General features: G+C 41.7%; 1 long non-coding RNA gene across 1 annotated transcript; it reads right to left on the reverse strand.

The window, feature by feature from the left end:
• Window positions 1–989: 989 nt before the first annotated feature.
• On the reverse strand, window positions 990–5,853 carry LOC147000229 (uncharacterized). Its single transcript, XR_015046020.1, has 3 exons — window positions 5,646–5,853; window positions 3,800–3,869; window positions 990–1,191 (listed from the first exon to the last, which is right to left on the reverse strand). It is a non-coding gene; the product is annotated as an uncharacterized LOC147000229 (long non-coding RNA).
• Between the last annotated feature and the right edge of the window lie 6,129 nt (window positions 5,854–11,982).

Consider the following 11,982-nt stretch of genomic DNA (forward strand, 5'->3'; position numbering starts at 1 on the left):
ATTGACCTTGGGGTATACAAGGATTTCTTGGCAAATGCCCCAATCCTTAATCATAATAGAAAGTTAAATACATATAACCTATATAACCCTATATAACACTTATAGGTGTATAATACATATACACCTATATAACTTGATTAAGCACAGTAGATGCCACTACAAGCACATATAGACACGTGACTGGCAGGAGAATATCAAGAGTCTAACAGCAGGTTAAAATCAGTCTGAAAGTGCTTCTTCCTGCGGAGTCCAGGTAGTGACTGCAAACAGCAGGAAGGAAGCTCTAGGTGGTAGAAATATTTTATATGATAGTTCTGAATGATAGTTATAGCTGAATATAAAATTGTCAAACTCAGCACTTTGAACTTGAGCCTTTTGCATGTTGTAACAATTATAGATTCTAAAAGAACAGAAATTAAAAGAGTAAACAAGTTTTCCAACATGAACTAGTCCTTTGCTGCATAGAGACATAGCGAACCAGCCACAAAGACAAAGTGGGGGGAGAGTCAATCTTATGATGTGAAAACAAATGAATGCTGGCTAGACAGAAAGGTTTTGATTGACATTTGGGTGTTCTACAGTATTGATCACCTTTCGGTTTAAAAATGGGAGTCTCTCGAGAAAAGAATTTTCTGCTAAAAAATGTGCATTGATAAAAATTCTTACCAGAATATTCTTACCAGGTATTGTTAAAAGGCATGCCTCACTATTTTGACATTTGAATGTCATAACTAGCTTTGATCCCTTTCCTTGGGGACATCTTGCCTAAGTGTGACAGAGTTGTGGAAAGCCAGAGGAAGTAGATGAGCAATATCGTTTTCTGTATTTCTCTAGTGTCACAGGAAAAAATAAATATGCTTTGCTGTGCCATCACCTCCAGCCCTTGGTGGGGCTGATAAATGAAAATCCTGAGGGACTGACACAGGGAGGATCTCTCTCCCTCTGCACCCCTGAAATGCAGCTTTTCCTCTTCCCTTGGTGGTTCTCACCGGAGTGGCGGTTCCTGCAGGGTCTAACTTCTTTTCTTTCATCGCATGCTTGGTTGCAGGTTTGGATGGCATTTCCCTGCCACAATGGGCTCCTAAGAGATCTTCCAGTTATCCATACTTTTGCCGTAATCAATCAGGACACCCCATGGTTACTGGAAGTGTGTTGCCTAAGATGATCAGTGCCGTGTCCCCTGCAATAAAACTCAATGGGAAAGCAATAAGAATTCTTCTGTTACAAAAGGACTTGTATTTCCCATCCTTTCAATCCATCCTTGTAAAAGTAGCAAAATAGCTTTATATTGCCCTTTGAGCTGTCAATGCTATGGATACAATAAGGAGGAAGCTACTGTACAACTTAAAACAGCAGACAGTGGGAAAATTATCGGAATGAATTACTTGGTGATTCCTCTGAAGTTCTCTTTTGTGAAGTCTCAATCACAAAAGCTGTGCATTTGTTCAACACAGAGTGAAGCAGGCCATGACCAACATGCCATTGACCTGTGTGTAGCTTCTGAGATTTAAGTGTGAATCAGAATTCTCATCTTCTTTCTGAACTCAGAATGTTCTTTTCACACAAAGATGAATTTAGAAGCATGTGATTTTCCTTCTTAGCTAGTAAAAGTGGGATTGAATTAGAGTTTACCTAGAGAAATGTAATTTGTAGCTCTGAAAATAAGCAAAAAGCTGTTAGACTGCAGTGTTGAAACTCGAATCACATGGCATATGCATAAAAAGATACTATCAGCCAGAGCTCTATTTACATTTTCTAAGTGGTTCCTTTTTTCTTTTTTCCTTTTTTTTTTTTTTTTTTTGTTCCTTTCATTTTGTATAAACTAATGAGAGCCACTGTTAGGGAGTATGTGTAACCCTTTTGTGTAATGGATTAAGTGTGAGCCTGTTAAACACCAGGCCATAAATCACACTGTGTTCTCTATGCCTAATTAAGGGTTTAAAGGGGGAAGGTAAATTCTTGAATGAAGGGCCCTACTCAGAAGCTGGGTTTGTTATTGCCCTAAGGAAGCAGAAAGATAAAAACAGGAAAAAGGGAGACAGAGAGAGAAAGAAAGAGCAATTTAGGAAATTGCAAAAGAAGAAAGCTATGAACATATTTTAGCTTCTGTTTCCCCAATTCTCTCCCATTTAAAGAACACTTTGGCACTAAGACTCTAGAGCCATCATGAAAATGCCCTTATAATTAGTGGAGTGAAGGCTGACAGTAAAACCTGACTAGAGAATTAAAAACAAGTCTCAAACACCCCTAATTAGCTAAAAACTGAAACTGACACTGGTTAATGATGAAGATGAAATCAACTGAGGGAGAGTTTGCAGAAAAGAAAAACCTCTATTGTTCTTTGCTTTATTGCCACCTATAGTGAAAAAGACTCAAAGTATCTGAAATCCTAAACTGCTAAACTGCAACAGATCTGAAAAATAAATAATTTCAACAAATTATTAATTAATAAATAAAGTAAAAAATAAGTTCAATTAATCCACTCATTTCCTTCTAAAAGCATTATCTCGAGTCTAGACAAAATCAGTTTCTGATAGGCAGTATTGCCACTTTGTTCCCAAAGTTCATCTGATGCTTCGATTTGTAGTTTAATTTTAACCTGGCTTAAAATGGATACAGCAAGAGACATAGAATTTGTTGAAATACTACACAGGAGACCTAGTATTCAAATATTAGATACAAGTCAAAGTTCATTAGTCTTCAGGGACATTCACTCTTCAATATCTGAGTATAGATAGTTAATGAATATTGTATTTGGTTGTATATTACACCTTTTATGTTACACATAAGTGAGACCTGGAAGAGATAAAATTGTTGTTAAGGAAAAAAAGCATTGAAATAAATCTGGATTCACTGGAACTTTTATTGCATTCAGAATGAAAAGAATGATTTTAGTAAATTTCCAGTACTTTAATTCAGGAAATATTTGTTATGCCCTACGAAAAGGGCATACTTTACTTCAGGTTGGAGCTTCCATGGGCAGAGGAATAGACACAGGAAACAGGAAGATGACATGTGTGGGCTTTCCAGAGGCATTTGAGCTTTATGAATAGCAAATGGTACTTAGGAAAACAGAGTCATTAAATATTCTTATTTTAGAATTCAGAAGTCCCTACTTTGGCCATAATATATTTGTGAGACAAAGAACAAGCTATTTGAATTGTAAAGGTGACTCAGCCCTGGCTATGTGACTTGCTACTCTGGCTTAATGCTCTCATCTTGTATTGACTCCCACCCTTTCCACTCTTTCTGATGTATCTACTGTTTTTATGTGTGTTTCTTTTGGTGTGTGTTGGGTGGGGGGCACGGTGCGCGTGCTTATGTGTGTGGAATAATGGTGTTTCCATTCATTCTAGACTGTCTCCTGTGATGTCCAACTAAGGAGTCTGTAACTGTCTATACATATGCTTTAAATACCACACAGTAATTCTACTCATTCCATCCAGAAACCCAGAAACTTTTGGCAAAGTCTTTGCATAGGTCCATGATGAAGCCTTGAATTTTCCAAGAGACCAGACACATAGCTTCACTTCTGGCCCCAACATTTTTGTCTTTTTTTGTTTTTTGTTTGTTTGGTTTTTTTTTTGTTTTGTTTTTTTTGTTTTTTTTGTTTTTTTGTTTTGTTTTGTTTTTCGAGACAGGGTTTCTCTGTATAGCTCTGGCTGTCCTGGAATACACTCTGTAGACCAGGCTGGCCTCGAACTCAAAAATCCACCTGCCTCTGCCTCCCAACTCCCAAGTGCTGGGATTAAAGGTGTGCGCCACCACTGCCCGGCTGGCCCCAACTTTTTAAGTTTACTTTTGTTTGATGTTGTGCTCTCCTATGACCTTTGGCCATTTTTTTTCAGTGTACTGTTATCTCTACATTCCTGTAGATAAATGAATAGTTATTATAACTTATTTGATACTCACTGGACAATCACTGTTAAATGTGTTGCAATATTTTTACTTACATGTATGTGTGTGTCTATGCGAGTGTATATATGCCATGTCTTTGGGTATTCACGGAGGCCAGACAGGACATGGGATTTCCTAGAGCTAGAGTAACAAGTAATTGTATCTGGCTTGACTTGGGTGTTGTTCTATAGGAATGAAAATTAGATGGGGGCCACTTTATAGGCAGGCCCTTCTAGGCCCTGGCTTTGAATTATTGTTTCTCATAAGAAGGCCCTTGAGAAAACACAGGAGCTAATGAGAGTTTGGCATATTAGTATATTTGGTAGTTGTCATCTGCCTGCTTAAACATTCCCCTAGGTGTTAACTGTCCTGACTGACATTTCCTACTCTTGCTTGGAAATAGTTTCTGTTGTTGTTGTTGTAGGTTTGTTAAATTCCTTCTTGCAAACGTAAATATCCTTACATGTTGCAAATCCCACTTCTGTCTAATGAAACCCCTTTATTAAAGGTTCCCATGATTTTTCCAGTGGAGAATTATTTTCCTATTTTTCAATTAATTCTACCTGCATATTTCTTGGGAAATTTATCATATACTGTTTTAAAAGCTATCCAGAGAGGAGCTGGAGAGATGGCTCCATGGTTAATTATCAGCAGTTATTATAATTATGTTGCTTCTGCAGAGGACCTGAGTTTGGTTCCAGCATGGACCACATCAGGCAGCTTGGCTCTCCACTTCCTGTCACTCTAGCTACAGAGGCTATGACCTTTTCTGACCTCCATGTACAATGCACTCACTTTTGCATATCTTCAAACAGACACACACACATACACATATTTTAAAAATGATATTTATATTATTTACAAATAAAAGGTTTATATTTGATTCACATAAAATCTTTCCTCTTCCCGACTGCACTCAGACATTGAGAAAAATAAATGCATCTCAGGAAAGCTGATGACTAAATAGGCTGAAATACAAAATAAAGGACTAAATCAGTGACCTCTCTGAAGTGGTGGCTTTTCTTATGGTCCACATCTGAAGTATTCTAGGTTGGCATAGATACTCACGAGACTTTAAGCAGACTTACCTAGTCTGTGTCATTAAAACACAATACCCCAAAGGGAAATGGTATGCAAGAATCAGCTCTGAACTGTGCTTGCCCAAACTTCGCTGTCATCGGAGGCATGCAAGACTGATAGCTTCTTGAACATCAACTTAAATCTGCTTAAGTGGGGTGACACATAGTCTCTTAATATTAAATCAACATAATACACAAAGTAGGTTGTCTTATAATGGGCTCTCAAACTTCTTAGGAAGTACTATGTTACAGAAAAATAACAAATTCCATGCTATGATCTGCTTGCTCAAAACTTATTTCTATATAGAAGAAAAACCATTACAATTAAAAAAACCCTTGGTGTATCAATTACTGTACTCATAATGATAATTTTTGGGAATAAAGGCAGATGTGAACAAGTCTCAAATTTAATATATTTGAGATGGAAGATAAAACTGTGACACACCTGGTTAGAATTATGCAAATTGCAAGTGTAAAGTTTTTCCCAGGGGATAGTATCAGTGTGTTCTTTAAATCCTATTTTTAAACAAAAGGAGAGAGAATAAGTCTTTGGATATTTCTTTAAGCTGATGGATAGCATTTTTATTATTCAAATAAATTAATAAAACAAATATTTTAGAAGAATTAACTGTCTCGGCTTAATTGTTGGTCATCAACCAATTTTATTACCTCAGACACTTGACAGGGCTCTCAGGAGATTGCTCTGGCTGGTCTCATTTTCAAGGAAATGTGTTCTTTCTAGACTTGAGTGTTCACTCTTCAGACAGGAATTACTTGTAATCATAATAGTGCAGAATAGCACAAAGTAAAATTAGGACCAAAATCTTGCGTTCCTCCAGCCCAGTTTAGGAAGAGCGTACAGCTGTTCGGTGTTCTTGGTTTCCTTAGGTTATACAGTAGAGAGAAAAGTGTGTTAATTGCTTTGCTGAGGACAAGATGAGATGATGACCAGGAAGAAACCCACACCGTTCTATTTACATATCATTACCTTCAGGACATAACTTTAGGTAAATAATCCGGTAGGCGTGACCTTTTGTCTTTACCTACTCAAGACAAATACACGCACGATTAATGAGGGGTTCAGGCATCGTCGTCTCTTTCTCTAATTACAACTTTATCAAGCGAAACAGCTCATGAGTGGCATAAGAAGTTTTAAAAGGTTACCATAAACTTTGAAGTCTTAGTACTTTTTATGTAGTTCGCTAATAGGGATACCCCCCCAACTCTCCATATATTCAGAACCCAAAAATCAAATGTAATTTTGAAAATAGTCAAATGCTAAAGGTCCGACTGTTGTTGACACAGGCACCACCTTAGAAGCTAGCAATAATGGCTACAGAGTATTTAGAAGGTAATTATTGCCATATATACTACGGGCATAGAGAGACATGAATCTTCGAAACCTCTTTTGGTCTCGCATTGTTTCAGACCGCGTAGGTGGCTCTGTGCAGTATCAAGTTGCTCTTTCAATATTAGTTCTGTGCCAGAGGAGGCTGATTCCGTTCCGCAAGGCTCTGGGAATCCACCCCTCCAAGCAGAGGCAGGGTTAGGGGAGCGCAGAGCTGGGGGTGGGAGCAGGAGGGATTGGGTGTGTGAGTGTGTGTGTGTGTGTGTGTGTGTGTGTGTGTGTGTGTGTTGGACGCGCACGCGCGCGTTCTCAGGACCCGGCGCCCAGTTGCGGAGCGCAGAGCCCCCCAACTTCCCAAAGCCACCACGGCTGCGTGTTTTTGGCCCTGATGGGACAAGGTAGACTGGAGTGGGTCGGCCTGCCCCAAGCCTGTCCGACCAACTGCCCCGGGAAGGACCGGAGAGGAAAAGGGTCCGGTCGGGGTTTCAGGGCGTGGCCGGAGGAGGGGGCGCGCGGCGAGTGTGCGCGGGGTGCGCGCGCGAGGACGGTGTGAGCGCGTGTGAGCGCGGCGCCATTCCCCGTGACGTCAGAGTGTATTGTTGTTCGCGGGGCCGAGCGGAGCATCCCCCGAGCTGTCACCGCGGCCGCCGCGCAGCGCGAGCCCCGCACGAGCCAGCCCGGCCCGCGCCGCCCCCGCCCCCGGCCCCGCCCCCGCCTAGTCCCGCCACCCCCGCCCGGCCCCGCGCGCCGCCGCCGCGCGCCCCCACCCCCACCCGCCGCGCTCCGTCCCTCCCGCCGCCGCCCGCGCCTCCCCCCGCCGCGCGAGTGCGGGTCACCGGGTCACTGGGTCATTGTCTCGGCGCCCGCACCCCGAGCACCCGCGGAATCCCCCCCACGTCATCCTCAGCACCATCAATGAGATGCAAACATGAAAGACAAGAGGAAGAAGAAGGACCGCACCTGGGCCGAGGCTGCCCGCCTGGTACGTCCCGCCCCGCCCCGCGCCCCGCGCCGCCTCGGCCCTCGACCGGAGCCGCCGCCCGCTCCCCCGCTCCCCGGCTCTGGCTCTTTGTTATTCCGCGGGAGTGGGCTCGCCGGGGTCCCGGTGTGCGTGCGCGCGCCGAGGGGCGCAGGATTAGCTCGGGGACCCTGCGCCCTGCGCACCCGGGACCGCCCGGGACACTTCTTCACGGGACTTGGCGCTGGGAGTCCCGCGGCGCCTCCCGCGAACCGGTGAATCTTTCAACGTTTGGCGCGGGGCACTTACTTCCCTCTCTGCCGCTCCCGAGACCTTTGTGTGGCAATTACCACTCCCTCCCCGGCCCTCCACCCCCTGGAATTTCATCAATAACTCCGGGAACAGTCCGGGTGTCTGTGTGTGTGTCCCGCGTTTGTGAGTTCAGATCTTCCACACGTGCATGCCCCGTGTGTATCCGACTCGGACTTGGAAGGCGTGTGCATGTGGGCTAGGTCGCTGTGTCTGTGTGCCGTGTCGTGTGCATTCCGTGAGGACACTGTGCGAGCATGTTTTGTGTGGACCCGGTTCGCGCTGTTTGTAGGTACTGTGCTCTGCCATGGTGTCTATGCCTTATGTTTTCTGCACGTGTGCAATTCCTGTGTGTGTGTGTGTGTCTGTGTGTGTGTGTGTGTGTTTGGTGAAGTTGGTTCAGTGACATTTGTCCTGGGAGATTAGAAGTCTGCAGCTACGTGTGTTTCACCGCTGGCTTGCTGGGCAGCTTTACTGGCCTGGTATTCTTTTTCTTTAACGTTTCAGAGCTTAGGTTTTAATTATGTTAAGAATGTCTCTATAGAAATGCTGGTTGGCAGAGGGGCGTCGGCGTCCTGGTTTAGGTGAATGTGTATGTATATGTATGTGTGTGTTTATGTGTGTGTTTGCATGGGGATTCTCTTTCCCTATTTTCACCCTTTCCCCATCATTTAAAAAAGGATAGCTGTAAACGTGTGTGTGTGTGTGTGTGTGTGTGTGTGTGTGTTTAAAAGGATATTTTGTACAGAGAGTCTCATGGGAACGAAAGGCATTGCATTCGAAGCTCAGCCTTTTAGAGCTTTGACTGCATAAATTAAATATTTATTCACCAACTTGCTATCTGTTATAAATTGGCCAAAAAGAAAGCAGTTTGCATGCCTTGGGATTGGAGGGTGAGGTGTGGTGTGGAGACTCAAAGGTGGTTATTGGGTTGACTTTGTTAAAGATTGTTTAGCATAATTGTAGTCATTTTAAAAAGCTTTTGAGTAACTCTTAAGCTCAAGGAGAACATTTGTCAAAAGTAATTATGTGAGTTTCCTTGAAGGGCCTTGCTGGTATGTCTATGGATTCTAGCAAAGGGTTTAGATAATTGGCCCTATTGCCCTGCCAAGAAGTGACAAAAGTCCTTTTTAATTGCAATCTGGTCATTGGGAGCGGGAGTGGCCAGACTCTTTTATTTCTTCATCTCTTAATTTGGCCTTGGTGTATGTTATCATTTCTGCCCTTATCTGTGATTGTGTTAATCACGAAATCACTCTCTGTGGATGAATGGACAGGTGATAGCCACTCTGCAATGAACTGCCTGGGTGAGAAAACGGAGTTGTAGTGGAATATATGTGAGGAGAAGCAAGCACTGAGAGCTAAGTAGATGCCAGTTTGACTTCTCACTGGGATTTTTTGCCTAGCTTTCAAGTACATTACTTATTGTTTGCTTGGCCATTAATTCAGAATTGTGTGTGGGTGTGCAAGGCTTCTGAAAACGCATTATTCGGGTTCCTTGGAGTAGCAATCAAGGGCTATTATAGAGTTTCAGTGTATACGTTTTAAACAACCGCACAATGAGTTGATTTATAAATATTTAAAAATAACGATTCATGAATTAGCCATGCCTGCAGAGAATTATTTAATAGATATCATTATTCTGATGGAATTCAAAACCAGACATTTGTATTCCAGCAGTCTCTGCAGAATTCTCAAAAGAATTATGCTTCATTTTACTGAACGGTACAGAGATATTGACACATCTTGCAATAGATTTCATAGTCTCAGATTTTCTCTTCTTTCTTTTGTTTTGGAAAGTTGGCTGCTTCTTCTCCTTCTTCTTCTTCCTTTTTTGCAAAGTTTATTAATGGGCAAAGACACATTGGAAGTCATCAACACAAAAGATTTAATGATAAACCAGATGTCTCTATTTTAACCAGACATATTGAACTAGTAGTTATGGTAATTTTTCAATTTGGTTCGAGTTATTTTTCCCCTGGTAGTTGTACAAATGTTTCTGTGCTCAAAATGTGACAGTTGAAATAAAATACTGGATAAAATAGCAAGCAATTGTAATGGAAATATCATCTTTAGAAATTTGTGATTTGTAAAAGTGAATTATGATAATCCGTCACTTACTTAAGTGACTAAAGGAGAGAACAAGGATCCCTTTGCCCATCTCTTCTCTCAGTGATTGCATGAATGCATGTGGGCTTAAGCCATCTCCCAGGCTTACATGGTAAAGAATCTTTACTTTCATACTTAGTAGTATTACTTTACAGGGTTTAATTATTCGAGAGAAAGACACAGTCATTCAATATTTTACTACACTCCTGCTGTTTTACTGTTGTTTGGGACTTTGAGCCCTTTCTCCATCAAATTTTAAACCAGTTATCTGATTTGAAAAGTAAAGATTAAGAATGAGATGAAGAACAAGCCACAGAGTTTGTGGTTCTTCACAGTGGATAAAGATGAAATACTCCAATTAACTTTAAGGAAAGTCTTCCAGTTTGTGCCTTGTGTGCATATAATCTACTGGAGTATATGTGTGTTCTTTATGAGAGAAAACACAAGGAGAGAGACAATGCAATATAAGGTATTAAACGTGCCCCAAAGCTTTGTGTTTTAAATGTAGCTTTGCCTCCATTAGAAACAAAACATGTGCAAGATGAAGAATTCTTTCTGCAGTGAGAAAGAATTTCTAGTTGACACCAGAATTTTTGGACTGCTTTCTTTGTGAGAAAAGTGTGCAGTGCTCCGGATCTGTAACTCTTGAGTGACAGCTCCAGGGATTCTGTCTTAGATAGAGATATACTGGCCAGCTGTAGGATTTCCTCCGGGCGTGTCATGCTTGTGTGTGGTGGGCTTGCTTAGCTTTGGAGGGAAGGGATGGGGTCATAATTTGCTGCCTTCTGTTTTCAGGAATGCAGTAGTTATAAACAGACTGCCATCTTAAGACAGTAAAGCCAGCCCCCTCCCCCCTTGTTTCCCTTTCTCTGCCTGCCCCACATCAGTTGCAGAATTTCAGCCTTTAGCCTCCTCCCCTCCCCTCCCTTCCCTTACCCTCCCCTCCCCTCCCCTCCCCCAAGGCCTTCTGCAGTTGTAGTTGTTACTTTGCGCATTGCCATTTAATATGGAGTCTGCTCCCAAGCCAGATGCGTTTTCATCTGTCTCATGTGCCCTTCTGAGGTTGTAGAGTCTCAGAGGATCCCACAATCAAATGGAAGTGTTTTCTGTCTTAATATTTGCAGACCAGAATAAGGATAAAAATCAAAACCATAACCCATGTCGAGCTGGGGCTTTGACTTTAATTCTTTCGGCTTTTATCTCAACCTTTCACTCTGTTACTATAAATACAGTTTCTACCATTGTGAAAAGATCTTCCTGCTATTTTGTAAGAAATGGGGATTTGACAGGACTTTGTTTTACTGCTCTGAGGGGTTTCTTTGTTAAGGGCTTAACACAGAACATACTGTTATTTATATATTTGTTCAAGCATAATTCTTTCTTTTTGACATGCAAAAATGGAGGTGCTTTGAGGATTGCTTTTTGATAATTCCTTCTACTTTGTTTGGAGGGGAATGCTGCTTTAAAGATAATGATTCAATTTACTCATTTGTTTCAAGCGTACTCCTATTTGTTTGATTGCTTACAATCTTTGTGTAATCTCAGTGGCACCTGAAAATAGGTCTGAACTTCACAGCAGCTCTGTGTTTGGCAGCATGGCTGGACAATTTACTTATAGTTTATAATTTACTTATAATTTCATTCAGATACTGGTCAAAACCCCCCCCCCCCCGTTCTTGTAGTTCAAGGTGACCTTTGGTGACATGATTTCTTTAAATTACAAATTTACCTCATTGTTGGAAGATAACAAGCACATGCCCTAATACTGAAGGTTTTGAATATATTGAAGTTTGATAAGTCCTATCGTATTTAAAGTTGCATGGAGGGTGTTAATGTGTAACAGAACTTTATATATGAAGAGTCTTTTGGACAACATATGACATTCTAAATAACTTGTTAGTGTTCTTCTAAACTAAAACACTTAAAACAGAAGACAGCATTTTAACTGTTAAGTTGTTGGCTACTTGGTCTTTTTCCTTGGTGATATGGAAATAAATACAATTTCTCTGAGATGTGATACAGAGTGGTAACTGGTCTTGGAGTTTCTCAGTGTGCCGTTGGTGTTTGAAGTCACAGAAAAACCGTTTTGCCTTATGATGTAGGAGCATCCCCATGGGGTATGATATACACTGTATTCATAGGAGTAGGGTGACCGTGTGCTCACCAGCTCCGGGCTCATCTAGTTCTGCAAATGGAATTTTGTTTTCAATCACTGCGATGCCTCTTGGTTTGATTCAGCTGTTTTTCTGAGACTCTGCTTAGTACCACCCGTGTTTGTCTGT

This window comes from Mus caroli, unplaced genomic scaffold (assembly GCF_978045245.1).
Source record: "Mus caroli unplaced genomic scaffold, Mus_caroli_1 scaffold_19, whole genome shotgun sequence".
Lineage (NCBI taxonomy): Eukaryota > Metazoa > Chordata > Mammalia > Rodentia > Muridae > Mus > Mus caroli.